General features: G+C 41.7%; 1 protein-coding gene across 7 annotated transcripts in view; it reads right to left on the bottom strand.

The window, feature by feature from the left end:
* The window catches only part of CTBP2 (C-terminal binding protein 2), a 310,474-nt gene that overhangs the window by 159,217 nt on the left and 131,915 nt on the right, over positions 1 to 19,342 (bottom strand). For 5 of the 7 annotated variants that reach the window (XM_070752514.1, XM_070752512.1, XM_070752517.1 and 2 more), the window contains one exon: positions 414 to 732. The exons of the other annotated variants lie outside the window; for them this stretch is intronic. The gene's annotated coding sequence lies outside the window, so the exon portion shown is untranslated. The remainder of the gene's footprint in view (positions 1 to 413; positions 733 to 19,342) is intronic. 7 annotated transcript variants of the gene reach the window in all.

Here is a 19,342-nt window from a genome sequence, read left to right as displayed (position 1 = left end):
CACTTCCTGTAACTTGAAAGACAGCTCCCAACAGGAAACTATGATGTAAAACTACAAATATGTCATGGTTTGCTTCATATACAGGAAATGGTAATGACTTACCTCCTAGTACTCATTATTATTAAAAAATATATTTGCTTTAAAGAGTACAAATTTTCTTGTAAAATAATTCATCTGACAATATTGATCTACTGGGCAAATTATCTCACAAGATTCCTTTTAACAAAATGCTATTCAAGTATTAACTGTTTAATACCCAGTGCTCTAAAAGCCCTGGCCCAGTAGATTATTTAAATCCTGGCACTGAATATTTAGCAACATGTGCCATTACTCAGAATTACTAACTACACAGTCTGCACAGGCATTAAAAAAAAATATTCTTAACTGCTACTCAATAAGATCCAGAAACAAACCTCTGTAACTTCCTTTTCCACATATGGCAAACGTAGAGAAGACGGATGAACACTTCAGTTTTAAAAAAGATCTGTTCTGAAAGATGTTCTGCAGAGTATATGTCTTTTTTCCTCTGTTTTTCCATCAAGAGTCCCTCAAACTGATGCCCTCCAGATGTGCTGCATTACAAATCACATCCAACTTCAGTATGGCAGTTATAGTCCAAATCATCTGGAAGGCTCCAGGTTCATTTCTAGTGAGCTGTTTGCTCCTGAGTTCCAAAGAAAGACAGGCATAGGCACATCTTGAAAAGCAACCAAGTAGCCCCTGGAGATTTATCTGAAAAAAATACACCCAGTTCAGAATTTGTACAACAAATAAGGATGTGATCTTCTTTAAAAGGTTCACAGACTTTACATCTGGTAAGGAAAAAGAAACAAAGCCACAATTTTGTCTGCCTGGAGTATACATTAGGCACAACACGTGTCAAATCGGATGTGAAAGTTTAATAATACTCAAACGCTAGCTTATCATCCCTTCATTACAATTTAGTACAATTCAGGGAAAGAGAGTGGTGCACTAAAATATTTTTTTCACCATTATGTTATACATATGTTGAAATATGAGCAAGAAATGTATTTGACATGTAATTAAACCAGCATGTGGATCTTATTGCTCCTAAAGGCTATTATTTGATTTCCTGCTCTGAAGCAAGCAATGAAAAGATTCCAAGTTTAAATGCAGCTGAATTAGATCATTCTTTGGGGTGGTCGCATCTTGGGCTGGAAACCAGATGGAGTGTTTTAAAAGCCTTTTGTAACTGAACCAATTCACCAAGTTGCTTGGAAACCTACAGCTGTAGTTGTTGCTCTGGGGCAAGATTTAGCCTAGTTTTTACTGAATCTGACAACATTTGTAGATACTACCATCAGCAGAAGTAATCTTTTAGGCAGTGACTGGTTTCCATTGTAGTAGGAGTTTTTATGGCAACAAAGCAAAGGAAAGTCTAACTTGATTCATACTAGTTTCCAGTCTATTCTTCTACGTAAAACAATTAATAATTGGTGCATGTTATCCTTATCCTGATCTTAATTATCTTCATTAAAAGATTGTGATAAATTGATATATAGGAACAAACTACTAATCTGTGGAGAATATTTGAAAGAGAGAAGGAACAGAATCCTTTAAAAGTTATTGACGGACACCCAAATAGTCTAACCAGAGAGTTTGATATTTAATGTCAGGCAAATTCCTAAAGAAACCTCTGTCAGGGCGCAACCACCCCTCCCAATTCCCACTGTACTGCTCTATTTGTGGCAGGCCAAAATATCTAACTCAAATGATGGCTTCGGCCTGACAACCTCTCTCTTTGCCTCCCTTCAAGCTGTTCAAGACAGGCTATATAAATGTGCTAATAATCATATGATAGGAGGTGAGGTAACTGAGTAAGTTGAAAGGTCTTTGGATAAGATATATAACTTCAGAAGCCTACCTCACCACCCCCTTCTTTCTTTCTCTTTTATCTCAAGAGAACTCTTTAAGGTAGCTATACGCATACTCTGAATGAAAGATCATTCCAATATAGTGAAGCCATAAGCTTACAGGTCAGGTTAAAGAAAGGAGGGTAGCAATATCTGCTGGGTGTATATACACTTTGTTTTATAATTAACACTGGGATCCCTGCAGTGGCTACTATTTAAATCATCTGCAAGGAAAGCCTTCCAAAATGGTTAGGCTTACAGCAAAACTAGAAATGACTACTTCAAAAACCAAATTCTAGCATCGTTATGGCGAACCTATGGCACACAGAGCCAGCCATTGCCCCAACAATGTGTGTGCACTTCCTGCCGACCAGCCGATGTTCGGGTCTCTGCCGCTCATGCATGCGGGGCATGCGAGGAACGCAGGTTCGCATACGTAAAGGGAAGAGGAACTTGCGGGATGCATGCACACATGTGTGGGAGTGCTCACATTGCATTTTTGGGGTTCATCTTTGACTACCCTGAGACACTAGCCTGCCAATACTTCCTCTTTGCTAATGCAAATAGCTTGCACCTGCAGCCCCTTTGCCAGTGCGAACAGCCTGCAGCCTCATCATCTTTGCCAGTGAGAACGGCCTGCTCCCACAACCCCTTTCCTAATGCAAGCAGACTGCCACTGCAGTCTCTTTACCGGCATGAACAGGCTACAGCTACAGCCACTTTGCCAATGCGAATGGCCTGATGCCTCTTTGCCAGCACAAACAGTCTGTCACCGCAGCCTCTTTGTTGATGTCAGGCCCCCTCTGCCCCATTTCAGCTTCCAGGTTGGTTGCAGGTCCAAAACAGGGCTCAAAGGGCCCCACACCAACAAAGAGGCTGCGCCAGCAGGTCGTTCGTGCCAGCAAAGAGGTTGCAGTTGCAGGCCATTCATGCCGGCAAAGGCAGAGTGACTGCAGGGCATTTGGGTGTCAAAAACACAGTGACAGCAGGCTGCTCCTGCTGGCAGGTGCAAGTTATTCACACTAGTAAAGAGGCAGTGGCGGTAGGCCATTTGCACCAGCAAAGAGGCAACGCCTGCAGGCCATTCGCACCAGCAAAACGGTTGAGGCTGCAAGGTGTTCGCATTGGCAAAGAGGCTGCAACAGTGACAGGCTGGTGTCTCAGGGCAGAGTCATGAGCCCAGCTGCACCAACATAGGCTGAAAGTAGCAACCCGCTGAGTTTTGGCTTCCTGGTTGATACAAGTGGCTTTCCAGGCCCAAAATGGGGCATGGGGGGCTCATACGTGTGGGGGCTTGGACACATGCACAGGGGATGCACACACGGGGCCTGCACTTGAATTGCATTTTGAGGTTTCGGGAATGTGTGTGTGCATTGGTGCGTGCACGTGCGCTTTGGACACTCAGCACCAAAAAGGTTAGCCATCACTGCTCTAGTTGACAACAGTAAAAAGAAGAGCCTTCAGTAGAGATGTTGCATTCATCCTTGTGCTCCTTCACCTGGTTTTGAGAGGTATCCTACTGAGATAGTTTCATGAGTTGGGAATTGGGGGGAACCGTTTTACTGTGGTTTCTCTTCCTTTTTGTGGACTGCTTCAGTGAATGTTGGTTAGGGGAGAGACTATTTCCTAAGCCTCTCCTGTGAACTGTGCTTAGGATCTATTGCACCGTCCTATATCAAGAGACAGGGGTTCAAGCCGTCACCCATGTCCTTGTCACCTCACTACTTGACTACTGCAATATGTTTACAGAGAGTTGTGCTTGAGGAGTACTAACTTCAGCTAGTCCAAGCTGAAGAACATTCAAATGCACCTCAAGCTACTAGTTGTTTACAGACTTATATGGTATAAGTCCATTTACTTCAGGGATTGCCTGCTTCCCATAGGATCTGCTTGGCCATTTTGATCCTGTAAGTTTGGTTTGTTCCAAATCTTTTCAATTATCAGTATCTCTCTCTCTTTTTTTTTTTGGTGTAGTTCAATTTTAATGTGATATTCCTTATTTTGCAACAACAGATCTTAATTAATGCTTTCTTATTAAGCAAAGTATCATATATTAAGAGCCACTTTGAAACCGCATGTTTATTATTCATCATCTGTAGGAATTCCTAGCTCTTCATCTGTCCACAAAGAAGGATCTGGGAATGGGAAATGACCCAGCACTTCATCGGGGTCATGCCAGAAGCGGCACAAAATCCAGAACCACATGAGACTACTGGATGCTTCACCGACGACTACTGCGAACCGTGGTGGTGGTACAAATTGGCGGTACTGAGTATTAATATGTACACCTTCACTTGCCCGCCGCACTCCGGGCCGCGGACCTAGCTTGCCTCCGGGGCGAACCAGTCGATTCAGCAAGCTCAGCCCTCCCGTCGCTCGGCACAAAGGCCCGGCCATCCCGGAGGCCGCTGAGACCTCCCCAGTATCTCTTCTTTATTGCAACTTTTACTCTCTGACTTTTTGATTTTAAATGCTTAATTTTAAGAATTTTTTTAAAGTTATTATCCTATTAATTAGCCTAGAATGTTTTTTTTATTGTATTTTTACTAAAATGTTGTAAGCTGCCCCAAGTCCACGGAGAGGGGCAGCATATAAGTCCAATTAATAAAATAAATAAATAAATCTACATAAGACAGAATAAGAATCCCTCTAGATTTTATCTAGTTAAATATTAAAATTAGTTGATTGGGAAACTTAAGTTATATTAATACCTGGAACTCCATTTTGTGCATTTCCACAATAATTAATTACCCATAGAACTACATACATGCATTATTCATATAGCAGAATTGAGAGAAAGTAAAATAATGTGCTGTAATCAAGAGGTGAGGTTTTTCACAGTAACTAATGTGATTTATTTTAAAGGCGGCTGAAAGCCTGCAATATGGTTTAACTAGCAGATTATACCATAAACTAAATCAGCTTTGGGTAAAATCTTAAAAGCTTCATTTCATTCTACTACGTGTGCTACTTCATAGCCCCGAAGTCTTAATAATAAATATTGGGCTATTTCCACCTCTGTGTAGAAACCAAGGGTACAATTTGAGCACTTTAGCTTCCCCATTGAAGTTAAAATTAATTGCCACATAAAACTGCTGATTCCTACCAAATGAAGCTCTCTCCAATGTGTCAACCCAGGGATGAAACAAATCCAGGAATGCCTTAATTATTTCACCTGAATTATGGCTGCATTTTGTAAACCTGGCACTTTTATGGATATTGGAGGGTTTATTAATTCCTCAGTATTAAGACATTCTAAATAAACAAAGACCAAAGAAACGCCATCTACTGTTTACTCACAGAATAAGTAAGACGAACTCTCTCTATTCATTACATTTCTGCTACATGTGCCTGACCTCTGAAGTGTTCAGAGCAATGTTTTAGCCTCACAAGTAGCTTAAGTGAGAGGAAGAGACTTCTAGACAAAGGACTAGCAGAAGCAACAACAAGCTGTTCTCTTCTTCACGAATGTGGTGTGCTTGTGTTAAGAAAGGCAAATAAGTTTGAAAAGACAGGAGAGCAAGCAACAGAGGCTAATATTTCCTGGGCCCTGGTAAAAATCCTGTGAATAAGGTAGGGCAATGTTATCCTTTTAAAAAGTCAAGGCTGTGCTGCTATTCCCATCTTTATGAAAGTAAGCTCCATTGAACCCACAGAGGAGTAGGTTATGGGAGTAAATTCATATAAAATTATGAATTATTCATGATAGACGGGCTTCATTCTATGATATGATAAAGTATTTCAGTAGACCTCCATGGAAATCTCAAAGCAAACAAAATAATAGACTGCAGGAGACGCTGAAGAATCTAACTTTCCGGGCACATCTGCATTTACATTTCTATTCTTACCAAATGCAACAGTCATATCTTAGAAACCACTGGGTTGCTATGAATTTCAGTTGGAATGAATATACTCTAAAAGTTCCTACTACTAATACGAAATGTTAACAGCTACAGTATTTATTAAATTCATTAACATTCATTTAATTTCAGTCACAGTTGTCCAATTTTAGAAGACCAGAGGGCATATTTAAACTTTTGTAGGCAAGAAAATGGGTGCTCTCACAAAATACTTAACAAGGGGGAAATGACAAATAAAAAAGCATATATTTGCCAAAGGGTAAACTAGTAGAATTGATTGCATCCCACTCTCTTTCCCACTTTAGTTTATTTCTGTGTTTTCTTCTCAAATCAAATTATCAAGCATTATCAATCCTCTGTTTTTACTTTCTAAGAATGATGATACAATGTCTATGGGAACTCAAAGATATTGGGGGGAAATGGCATTTTCCTTTATAGCATTCCTGTTTTCTTAAAATAATGAGAAGGAAAGCAAAATCAGATGGGACAAGGTATCCGGTGAGTTCAAAGAGATTTGCTCCCGAATACTGATTGGGTTAATTTTTCTAAATCAAAACAGTTTTCTAAATCAAAACTTCAGTTATATTTAACATTTCAAGATGTATTTTAAGAAAAGCTGCTTCCTGACAAATGGATTTATTAGCAAAATGCAAAAATGTAGCGGAATTGTAATGCAAAGCCAATGAATGGCATTTAACAATCTTTAAGAGCCAAAAAAAAATAAGTTTGAATTTGCTAAAATCATCATATTGGTAATTTGATTGTGTCAGTTCTGTGTAATATAAACATAATTTGCATGTGCCCTCACATGGTAGTGCTTGGTGTTTATCATAGAGAGCATGAATATCAATCGGGTGGAAAAATGACCTTGGAGTGAATTTATCATTTCCAAAGCTAATATGGGAATTAGTTAGCTCTTAATCTTTTCAGGGGGCTTGAAATCGGCGTAGCTTGGTATTTAGCTTGAGCTCTTAAAATAGTATAAATAAGTAAAAATCATTGTACTACAATGTAAAGCTGGAAAGAAAAAGACGAATATTTTCCATTTCTTTCTGTTTTGATTATGCCACGCATTTACTACCATTGTACTTAGTTTTGTTTTTTTGCCATATATCTTAATCAGCACATAGCCTGTTTGGGTGTTTTTCTCTTCAGTGAGTTGATTCTTTCAAAGTGGCAGACAAGAGAAAAGTATAAATTTATTGTCTAACCAATGCTATTGATATTGCTAAACCTAAACAAAAAAAAGTGATAAGCAAGCAGAAATAAAAATTCTCTAGGTATGACTTTCAAGGATTCTAACCAGCAATTTCTGTGGGAAAGCTCTTTTGCCATCCAAGTCTAAGTTACATTATTTAAAAAGCATAGCACAGCACAGTACATCTGATTAAGTATAGTGGTACCTCTACTTAAGAATTTTTCTAGATAAGAACCAATATTTTTTGCCTCTTCTTAAGAACCATTTTCTATTTAAGAAACCAAGGCCGGAAAAATTTCCCAGGAAATTTGAGAGCTGCACGAAGGCCCAGCTAGTTTCCTGCCATTCCCCCTGGGTTTCTCTCTCCACCTCAAGGTCCCTCTTTTTTTTTAAGCCTTAAGTTTTGGATTTTTTTGATTCCACTTACACCTCACCTTCTTCCTTCGGCAGCGACTGTCCTCCTCCTCTTCTTCTTCTTCCTCCTCCTCCTCCCACCCAAATTCCGAGCTTTTATTTCTTTCCTAATCGGTTTGCACACATTATTTGCTTTTACATTGATTCCTATGGGAAAAATTGCTTCTACTTACAAACTTTTCTATTTAAGAACCTGGTCACGGAGCAAATTAAGTTCTTAAGTAGAGGTACCACTGTATAATACATTCCACAACCACAAGAAGGAAGTATTTCATTTCAATTAATGTAAAGTTTATAGAAAGAAAGAAAGAAAGAAAGAAAGAAAGAAAGAAAGATTTGACCTTTCTTTCACCTGTGATTTTTCTTAGATATCAGATTAGAAATTCTAGCCAAAACATTATATAAGCAAGGTTTTAGAAACTATGTTTCATTTTAATTTTAGTGACTTTTCAATTGTTCAATTTTAATAAATGTTAATAAAACGTGTTGAGAAATCTAACTAAACTTTTCCCATTGGATTTTCAAAAGGGCATCTAAAATGTGTTTTTTTTTCATAGACAATATTAGATATCTTATGATTTCTATGAATTTTCAGTATTCTTCAAATCTATAATTCTATAATTAATTATTCCAGGGAATAGTTTGCAAAATTTAAAACAATTTATACGGATAACTTCTACTAGCTCTTACCAGGTGTTAGATAAACATCCCATGGAAACCTATCATAGCCTAACTTTAAGGCATTAATGTGCTTATATACCAAAGCTCAGTGCTAGGGGAGTTTAAAGCACAAAAAGAGTAACAAATCACCTTGCTTATTTTGTTCCAGATCCTACATCAATTTTTAAACTGGTTGTGCTTTGCATACATTATTTTATGAGGCAGGAAGAGAATTGTATTGAAATGCTGGGGAAAGGGGCAGATAATATGGAAGAATTCTGGAATCCCCAAATTACTTGTTAAAGTTTTACAGACCAGTTAACAATTTGCTAGGTCATGCATCCATACAACGGTAAATTTTATTCATCGTAGGCAGCTCTAGCAATCCACCTGTAACTTTTGAGACATAAACAAGACCACAAGAACTCACAAATCAATAGAAGCAGAACGCACAGAATAAATATCCCATCTGATATAACAAGTATGGTATAAGTATCTTAAAAAGACCAATTTAGAGAAACAGAAATATAAAATAAACAAATAAATAACCCAGTGAATATTCTCTAATCTGCAAACACCATCTACAACGACTTTAACCAATTGCCTGTCATGAGTTCAGTCAAAAAAGATTAAGATAATTTGCTTTTCTTGAAAATAAAATTAAGATTTGTGTAGTTTCGCCACAGAAACAGACAGTAGCCAAACTATAATAACTCAATATGAACTATAAGCAGGTTTCTCTGCATATTCCTTTTGTCAGCAGAGGAGAAAGGAATTACATCTAGGGATAAAACAAAAGGAAGCATATTTCAGGCATCCCAAAGGTGTTTCTTCAAACGGCAACTGAACTTTTGTTTGTTTTTGCTTGAAGATGTTTTGCTTCCTATCCAAGAAGCTTCTGCAGTTCACTTTCACTTCTTGGATGATAAGTGAAATGTCTTCAAGGAAAAACAAAGAAAGTCCACTTGCCTTTTGAAGCACTTTTGAGACAACTACGACCTGGATGACTGAAAATCTCCCTAGGCATATTTCAAGCAATTCCTGATATTTGTATCAGGATGACAACATCGGTAAAACTAGGATGGCACAATGTAAAATGCGAGGGTTGCCCAGAAAGTAATGCACCACATTTTTTTCCTCAGCCTACTGTAATGGTAGGAATGCCAAATTTTAAATATATATTATTTGAATTGTCAGGTGTGTGTGTGTAAATGTTGTGTTTCTTCAGACAGATAGCGCAGCTGCAGCAGTGTTTTGAAATGTTATCTGTAAGTGATGTACGTTACAAGCAGCATGTCATCATTGAATTTCTCACTGCGGAGAAAGAAACTATTGGCAACATTCACAAACGTTTGTGTACAGTTTATGGAGAATCTGCAGTCGACAGAATTACGGTTAGTCATGGAAGACATTTTGAGGATGACGAAGAGGTGATTCGCACAGTGCAGAAATGGCTTAGTGACTAGAACAAGGAGTGGTACCGACAGGGCATACATACCCTTGTGTCTCGCTGGAGCAGACCTGGGCAAGGGGCAGCCCGCATCCGGCCCGCCCGCTGTCTGTGACCAGCCCGCCCGCTATCTGTGACCGATTTCCTGGAGAAAGAAGCCATGGAATGTAGGGGGGGGGGAGAACAAGCGCCTCGAATGAACAGGACAAAAATGCACCCATCAACAAGGCTCTCTTAAGAGTCCCACCATCGCGGAACAAATCAGGGTTGCCCTTTTTTAGTCCTGTTTTGCCGCAGGAAAGCAACAATCCCTCCTTCCTCACGGCTCTCTCCTCTCTGTGGTGCCGGACAAAAGTCAGCAGGTTGGGAGGGAGGACAGTTGCTGAGGCTCAGGGCGGCAGCAGCAGCAGCCCAACCGCGACAGGAATAGGCTGGGCAGCCAAGACCGGGGAGGGGGAGGGGGAGACAACAGCCCAGAGGATAGGATGCAAGAGTGGAGGGCTGCTGGGGGGGCGGGGCAGGCCGACACAGAGGAGAGGAACGTGGGCAGGCGGCTTCATGCCATATTGGGTGTTATTGTGCCATAAGTGAGTGTTATTGTGATAATGTGGGGGCAGGGCTAGCCGGGAGTGAGGGTGTGGGCTGCTGGGGAGGGGTTGCGTAAGTGAGGAAGTGAAGGGAGGAGGGGGAGGAGAGCAGAGAGGCAAATAAATAAATAAGGAACAGCGGGGAGGTTTGCGCTCTTTGTGTGTGTGTATTGGGGGGGGGTGATTTGGGAGAAATAAAACAAGGAAGAGGGTAGAACTGAGTCAATTATATTAGTCCGGCCCTCTAAAACCATCCCAATTTCTCATGCGACCCATGGCAAAATTAATTGCCCACCCTTGTGCTGGAGGAAGTCCATAGAATGGGACAGAGATTACGTGGAAAAATAGGGAGTGTAAAAGAAACATCATACTTTCTTGTTTGAAGTTTCATTGTGTTCAATAAATAATTGTTGAAGAAAAAAAATGTAGTGCATTACTTTCTGGGAGACCCTTGTATGTAAACAGTACCTAATTCAGCTTTCTATTGAAAAACATATTAATTTTAGGTCACAATTTCCTGTTGCTTCAATTGCTAGGTAATGGTGAAAGCAGAGTAAGTGTACTCCTGTAATACGCTCAGTGTGATTGTTTGAGGATGGCATATGCCAGACTCCTGTGCTGCAGCTTGACAGTGCATATAATCAAACAGAAGATAGCAATGCCATTCCCCAAACTAAAATACAACATGTTAATTGGCCTACACATCACTGTATAATAAAACAGCTAATATCTAAATGAAGTATTTCACTCAGAGCTGTCCCCTGCAACATACACAGCCCCAAGCAGGAACCACCCTGGAGTTTTCAACTGAGTACCCATCTGCCACATTATTTTACAACAGGAATCCTCACCATCTTTGCCAAATACTTTTTCCTCTCCCCATGGTTCAGCTTCTGCTAAGCATTATTTTCCTACAGCACTATTACGTCAATCTTGATCAGGTCGAACTGGATAAGAGCTATCACCTACAAGTCTCACAACTGACAGGAAATATTCATCTTTTGCATAAATGGAGGCTCGATCCCAAATGTCTAAATTAAAAATACTATCAGTCTGCTTGGGAAGCAAACTCAATAAGGAAACATTTGTACAATCAGTAATTATATTATGCACTTTAAAAATAATCAATAGCAGATAGGGAGTGTATCAACCTGGTTCCTGTTCGTAGCAAGAAACCAAGATTAAAGTCACTTATCTCTCCATGACGAGAATGCTAATTCAGATTTTCTAAATTCAAACAAAAGCTTGTTTTTACATTGTACCTTTTACTGGTACTTTGAAAAATATCCTACAAGTGATGCTTTTTAGCCTACAAAATTACCTGGGCCGAATGGGGGAGTGTAATAGAATTTTTCTTGAGGAACAGAAGAACACATTCCAAACTTTTTCCTATATATTATGTCATACATTAGTATCCAAGTTTAAATCGGGGTGGGGGTGGGAGTGGGGATTGGTGTCTTCGGTCAGAGTTGATTCCGGACTGCCTAGACTGCCTTTTGTAATTTATTCTGCAGGAATTCAGATTTAAGAAAGTTGGAGATACAGTATTTCCTCAGAAGGACTTTGTTTCTTTTAGTAAATCTTGACTGGTGACTTCTTGGATAAATCCCAAAGCCTTGACAAGGCTTTTTGGAAAAAGTTTATTTTGTTTCTTCATTAATGGCTGAGTGTGACTGGCCCAAGGACACGCAGATGGGCTCATGTCAGTGGTGGGTTGTTGCCGGTTCGGAAATTGCCGGTGGAAATTTACATCCGCTCACTAAACCGGCAGTGATGACTGGCTCCCCTACCAGTCCTCTGGTCACCACTGCTTGCAAAAAAAAACCCTCTACCCATGCACAAAGGCTTCTGTGCATGCGCAGAGGGTCATTTCCAGGTGTTTTGCTTGACGTGACGGGGCACGCACATGAGCAAAGTGCACTTCCATCGCGAGTGAACAGGTAGCAAAGATAGATGGAACCCACCCCTGCCTTATGTCTAAGGTAAGACTAGAATCCATGGGCTTCCAATCTCTAGACTGGTAGGCAATAGTGAACAAATAAAATTATTTATCTACCTAAGCAGAAAATTCACCACTAAAGTAAAGGCACTCCAAATTAAATGATATCTTTATTCTTGAATCTGTCATTAGAAGTGGGTCACCTAAAATAAAATGTAGAACAATGCTACAATTGGATGATACAGATCTGGAAAATAAGATTTTCAAGATCCAGAGGGATTTTATTTATATTATATTCTCTCTATCTACAAGTTAATTACATATTTGTTAAAATAATTATATAGGTTGCATACACACACACATACTATATACATACACATACAAACATGCTGAAATTCAACATTTTGTCAGCCCCCCCCCCAAAATTAACCTGATTACTGCTAGTATTTGTCATTTTATTAGAAAATTTAAAAATCCTACAACAAAATAAATCCATGGTTTGTTTTAAATGTGTCAATATATTTTAAATAATAATTTCCATTCATAATAATTCAGTGCAACAATCATTAAAACTGACAGAGATTCTTATATTCAACACTTTTACATAGATAAATTATATTGATTCTACTTTATAATGTGTTTTAGTTAAAATGTTGCATATTTTTCTCTGCTGTTAGCCTCCTTAGGTTCTATTTCTTACAGTAGTTGTAAAGGTAAATATAGGCTGCATTATTTGTACTTTAAAAATACATTACTTATATTATATATAAAAGCACATAGTGTAAGGCTATCTATAGAATTATAATTTAAATTTTTTTAGATTATTTTATCCATCACACTGTTCCAGTTTTGACAGTTCACAGTAATAAAATCAAAATTAAGTGTCTTCAAAACTGAACCACAGAATAATTAAAAATACAGTTTAAAATATAATCAGACACACTGTAGAACCACAATTGGGAAACAAAGCAGATTGTATACTAATTATATACAGTTATTATTTGAAGAAAGTTTTGCTTTCCGTTTTATTTTATATTGTTTTAAAGTTCAATATTTATTGTTTACAAAGTAGGTATTAAGCTATTTATGCAAAATCAATTTTGTTTCTTTGATCGCCAATTTATAATCCAAGCTTCTCATGAATTAAAACAGTGCAGCAAGAATTAACATACCTTGAGAAGATCAAATAAGAATTTGGACGCAAAGACCACAGCAACAATCCAAAGTTTTACCAAATCACAAAATGTGTTGCGATATCACAATGCAAGCTTTTGCACCAAAGGTATGGAATTGAGGCTGTGAAGTTGCAACATACAATTTCACCATTTGTCCCCACCCTTGTATACTAAATGCCTAAAGGCTGAACCTACAAAACTACTAAGCATTTTAATGACAAACTTAATTTGGGGGTAGTTAAGGGGTTGTTGGGTTTTTTGGCTTAGATCCAACCCATTGTGTTAGTCTACATTATACTGTGTGAACTCAAAAAAAATTTACCCATTCAATAGCCAAGTTAAGGGTGATCATGAGACTATAGGAAAAGAATGTATCAGAAATATACACTCTGCTTTCTTTTTATTTATTTACCTTATTTCTCAGTGTTTTTCCTTTGAGGAGCTACTGAGGCCAGTCCCCTGGTTAATCTATCTGTAAATGTTTTCTTCCATGTTGGCTAAATTTGTCATCTCGAGACATTTTGAACAAGAGCCCATGCCCTTTTCAAAGTACATTAATCCTTTCTGAAAGAAGTACGGTGCTGAGAACATAAGGCTGTCAAAATGGGAGTGCTTGTCCTGCACAGTCAAAGCTATGACACAAGCAGTTTTTTCTCAGAATTCATCATTTTAAGATCACCCTTTTGCTCCCCCTTTCTGCTCCCTGCCAAAACCAAAAGTATATCTTTTGCCAAGCAGTCTCTTCCTCCGATGTGGCTTCACTTCCTCTCGCTCCTGATAAGGGGGAAAAATCAACAATAGAGATGCCACAAGGATTTCTGGAGTGATGCAAACAGGGCTGCAAAGTAGCTCTGCAACTGAATGTGAGGCCCTCAGAGAAGGTTGGACTGCAAAGTGCTTCTGTGGCGAGGATACTGAAGGTGACACCTCACTTTTTCACAAAAGGGTGCTTATACAACCTTAGATCCAAGAGACCCAGGGGTGAAATCCAGCAGGTGGCAGAACCGTTAGTGGAATTTTTGAATACAGTGGTACCTCGACATACGAGTTTAATTCGTTCCAGACCCGAGCTCGTAAGTCGATCAACTCGCATCTCGAACGAATGCCTTTAGACTTTGTTTTTCGCGTCGAGATACCTGGAAGCAAGGAGAGTCTTGCGCCACCTAGTGGAAGCTCGGCTCGTATCCCGAATTTGAGCTCGGGCGTCGAACAGAAATTTTGCTCGCGTCGCAGCTCGTAACTTGGAATACTCGCATGTGGAGCAGCTCGTATCTAGAGGTACTACTGTAGTTCATAGAATCAGCAAATACCACCTCTGGCTGTTCCCAGAGTGGAATGATAATGGAGATTTTGCAATATCCTTCCCCCAGGAGTGGGGAGGGAATGGGGATTTTGCAGTATCGTTTCCCTGAAGTTGGAAGGGAACGGAGATTTGCCGTATCCTTCCCCTGCCACGCCCACCAAGCCACGTCCACAGAACTGGTAGTAAAAAAAAATTGGATTTCATCACTGAAGAGACCTATGAATAACTGGGCAACTGAAAAATGTTAACTGGTAGAGGAGCCTTTACAAAAAAAATTAAAATATCCATCTACCTTATGCAAAAGAGGAAGAGGAAAGGGATGTTGGTCTTATGAAATTAATTATATTATGCTCTTAAGTTTTTCTTTCTTTCAGTTCCAAATAAAATCTATCATCAAGCTTGCAATCCATCAGGAGCAGAGTTATCACCAGACAAGTTTGTTGTTGTTGTTGTTGTTGTTGTTGTTATTATTATTATTATTATTATTATTAATTAGATTTGTATGCCACCCCTCTCCGGAGACTCAGAGCGGCTCACAACAACAAAACAGTACAAATCCAATAGTAAAAGCAGTTTAAAACTCCTTAATATAAAAAACAACCATACATCTCATACAAACCATACATAAAACGGAAGCGGCCCAGGGGTAATCAATTTCCCCATGCCTGACGACAGAGGTGTGTTTTAAGGAGTTTGTGAAAGGCAAGGACAGTGGAGGCAATCCTAATCTCCGGGGGGAGTTGATTACAGAGGGTGGGGTCCGCCACAGAGAAGGCTCTTCCCTGGGTCCCGCCAGACGACATGTAGAGAGCATTACAGTAGTCGAACCTCAAGGGCATAAGTGACTGTGAGCAGTGACCCCGGTCCAGGTAGGGCCGCAACTGGTACACGATGCGAATCTGGGCAAACGCCCCCCTCGCCACAGCTGATAGTTCTCTAATGTAAGCTGTGGGTCAAGTAGGACGCCTGGATTTCCCCTCCCCCCTCCAGGGTAATGGATGGACAGATGGAATTGTCCTTGGGAGGCAAAACCCACAGCCACTCCGTCTTATCCGGGTTGAGTTTGAGTCTGTTGACACCCATCCAGACCCTAACAGCCTCCAGGCACCGGCACATCACTTCCACTGCTTCGTTTACTGGACATGGGGTGGAGATGTACAGCTGGGTATCATCAGCATACTGATGATACTTCACCCCATGCCCTTGGATGATCTCACCCAGCAATTTCATGTAGATATTAAATAGAAGGGGAGAGGACCGACCCCTGAGGCACCCCACAAGGGAGAAGCCCTTGGTAACGGATGCTTAAAACCATCCGATCAAACAGATCTGATCTTTATTATTAGTTATAATATGAAGGACAGAATAAATCTGAAAATGAAAGAAATAAAACAGAGTTGGTTCAATGATAAGCAACCTTCTTTGGAAGTCATTTTCGTGTCAGTGGATTTTGATTTTGCTGAACAATATCACAAACCTGAATTACATTGCAATCAAATAAGTCTTTAACACAGGTGACCACTCATATTTCAGTTGATGTGGCTACTTGCCAGTAATTCAGTACAAAAATGGATATCCAATCTAGATTTCTAGATATATTAATAGCACAGGAGAGAGATTCAATCATTACACCATCCAATGACTATTTAAAATGCTTTTAAGCACAGCCTACAAAGCTCTAGAGGCCTCTAGAATGGCAAACTCTGTTAAATGGAAGAACCGTTGTACATACCTGAACGGTCTTCTCGATGCACTGGAAGGAGAGTCCAACATGGGTAATTCACCAATCTTATTGGTAGAGACTGAGTTAATTTAAATATTTAAATATGAGGTAGTCACCGCCCCTTAGCAGCCCCCAATACCTCAGTTTTAAAAACGAAGCCAGTTTAAGGATAACCTGTTTATTGAACAACAACCATATAACCTCATAACAGTGCAAATTGAATCCCAAACTCCAGCGACTTGGCGAAACAACCATGCCGGGTGGGTTTGGACTCTCCTTCCAGTGCATCGAGAAGACCGTTCAGGTATGTACAACGGTTCTTCTCCACTGCATCTGGAAGGAGAGTCCAACATGGGATATGCCAAAGATTACTACCCATGGGAGGGAAAAGGCTGAGCTACGGTCGCAGGAGTTGAACACACTTGCTGCAAAACCCGTCTCCCAAACGAAGCTTCCGCCGAAGCTACTGAGTCCAGTTTGTAATGGCGTATGAAGGTATTAGGAGACGCCCACGTAGCCGCCCTGCAAATGTCCTCAATGGACGCCTGAGTCCTCCAAGCCACTGAAGTGGCTGCACTTCTAGTGGAATGCGCTGTTACCCCGGTTGGTGGTACCTGAGACCGGGCTTTGTAAGCCTCCTCAATACAGTCTTTCAGCCAGCGACTGATGGATTTAGCTGACACTGCCAGACCCATTGATCGCTGACCAAAGGACACAAACAGCCGCTCAGATTTCCTGAAATGTCCAGTCCGTCTGATGTAGATTTTCAAGGCCCTCCGAACATCTACCTTGTGCCATCTCAGCTCGAGAGGGTGCTGTCCATGTGTGCAAAAGTCTGGCAAGACTAACTCTTGAGCCCTATGAAACCCAGAGTTAATTTTGGGGATAAATGTAGGGTCCAACCTTAAAACTACCCGATCAGGGTGGAATATACATAAATCTGCACGCGTAGACAGGGCCGACAGCTCCGACACTCTGCGTGCCGACGTAATTGCCACTAAAAAGGCAGTCTTTAAGGAGAGCAATCGTACTGGAATCGTCCTCATTGGCTCGAAAGGAGGGGCTGTCAACGCCTTGAGTACTAGGGAAAGGTCCCACGTCGGGAACCTATGCACTGGAGGCGCATGAGTGTTAATCGCGCCCTTAATAAAATCCCTAATCCAAGGATCCTGTGCCAGGGAGCGAGCGTGGGGTACCCGGATGATGGTTGCCAGAGCCGCTAAATGCCTTTTCAAGGTATTTGGGGCTAACCCCTTCTCCACCCCTGACTGTAGGAATCGTAAGATTGACACAACCGAAGCCTCCCCCGGGTTAAGCTGGTGATCCGAACAAAACTTACAGAAGGCCGCCCAAGTGGACTGGTAGAGTCTTACCGTAGATGGGCGACGTGCTGCCTGTATGGTGGATATAACCTCGTCTGGTAAGGCTTGCTGTCTCAGACCCGCCCTTTCAAGTGCCAGGCGGTCAGTTTGAACCACTGAGGGTCCGGATGGCAAACTGACCCCTGAACCAACACTACCTCGGAATCTGGAATCCTCCACGGGGAAGACACCGACAGGGCTACTAGGTCTGCAAACCAAGGCCGTCTCGGCCAATAGGGAGCCACCAAGATCATTTCCACCCCCTCCCGAATTGTCTTGTCTAATATCCTTTGAATAAGACACGTGGGGGGAAAGGCATACAGTAACCCCTGGGGCCATGGTGACCATAGGGCGTTGACCCCCTCCGCCCCTGGAGTCGGAAACCGGGAGAAAAACCTCTGCAATTGGGTGTTTGCTGGGGTTGCGAAGAGGTCCACCAATGGAAGACCAAATCGTAGCACTATCTGCTTGAAGAGTGCAGGGTCCAGCTGCCACTCCGAAGGATCCAGAGTGGACCTGCTCAGCCAGTCCGCCTGCACATTGCTGGTCCCGGCAATATGCTCCGCCGTCAGAGAGGCCAGATGAGATTCGGCCCAATCGAAGAGGTCCGTGGCTTGAGTCATGAGGCGATGAGATCTGGTACCTCCTTGATGGTTCAGGTGGGCTTTTGTGGCCACGTTGTCCGTCAGAACCAGGACATGCCTGTCTTGAACCCAGGGAGCGAAGGCCTGAAGGGCTAAGAAAACCGCTCTGAGTTCGAGAACGTTGATATTGACCTGGGTTAAGTCCTCCTGACACCACAGGCCCTGAGCTATATGAGGCCCCATATGAGCGCCCCAGCCCGACAAGCTCGCGTCTGTTGTGATGATCACACGCTCGTGGCTGCGAAGAGGAGAACCCTGGATCAAGGCTGGGGACAACCACCATGCCAGCGACTGCTTGACTGAAGCTGGGAGTCGCACCTTTCGGTGGGAGTGACTCATCTTGTCCCTCTGGGCCGGGAGGAGAAACCATTGGAGGCCCCTCATATGATGGCGAGCCCAAGGCACAATCCCTATGGCTGAGACCATAGTCCCTAGTACCTTGGACAATGTCGCCAACGGTATTTGCCTTTGTCGACGAAGGCTGGTTACCAATCTCCGTATATTGAGGACCCTCTCTGGTGTTAGCGAGACCGTGTCCTCTGCGGTGTCTATGATGGAGCCGAGGTGTTGGATTGATGTGGTGGGATGAAGATGGCTCTTCTCCACGTTGACCGTGTAGCCGTGCCTCTCCAGAGTTTCCCGTGTGAGCGCCAGATGGTGTTGCGCTTGGACCATAGACTTGGACATAACGATTATGTCGTCCAAGTATGCCATAACTCTTATGGACTGGGCCCTTAGATGTGCTGTCAGAATGTCCATCAGCTTCGTAAATGTACGGGGAGCCGAAGATAGGCCGAACGGCATGGCACGGTACTGGTAGTGGACCCCGTTGAGACAAAACCTGAGGTACCGACGATGAGCTGGCCAAACCGGAACATGCAGGTAAGCCTCTTTGAGGTCGATAGATGTGAGAAAATCGTTGTGCCGAACAGAGGCCAAAATTGACTGCAGGGAGTGCATGCGAAATCTGCGATACCGAATGAAGGTATTCAGGAGCTTTAGGTTTAATATCATCCTGAACCCCCCCGAAGACTTCGGCACTAGGAACACAACGGAATAAAATCCTGTGCCCTTGGCATGTTCGGGCACCTTCTCTATTGCTTGTATGTTGAGAAGGTGTGTTATCTCCAGTTGAAGATGACGTCTTTTGAGTG

Source organism: Erythrolamprus reginae, chromosome 5 (genome assembly GCF_031021105.1).
Source record: "Erythrolamprus reginae isolate rEryReg1 chromosome 5, rEryReg1.hap1, whole genome shotgun sequence".
NCBI classification, from domain to species: domain Eukaryota; kingdom Metazoa; phylum Chordata; class Lepidosauria; order Squamata; family Dipsadidae; genus Erythrolamprus; species Erythrolamprus reginae.
Note: the sequence above shows the minus strand (reverse complement) of the source record. Positions and strands in the feature narration are given on the sequence as shown.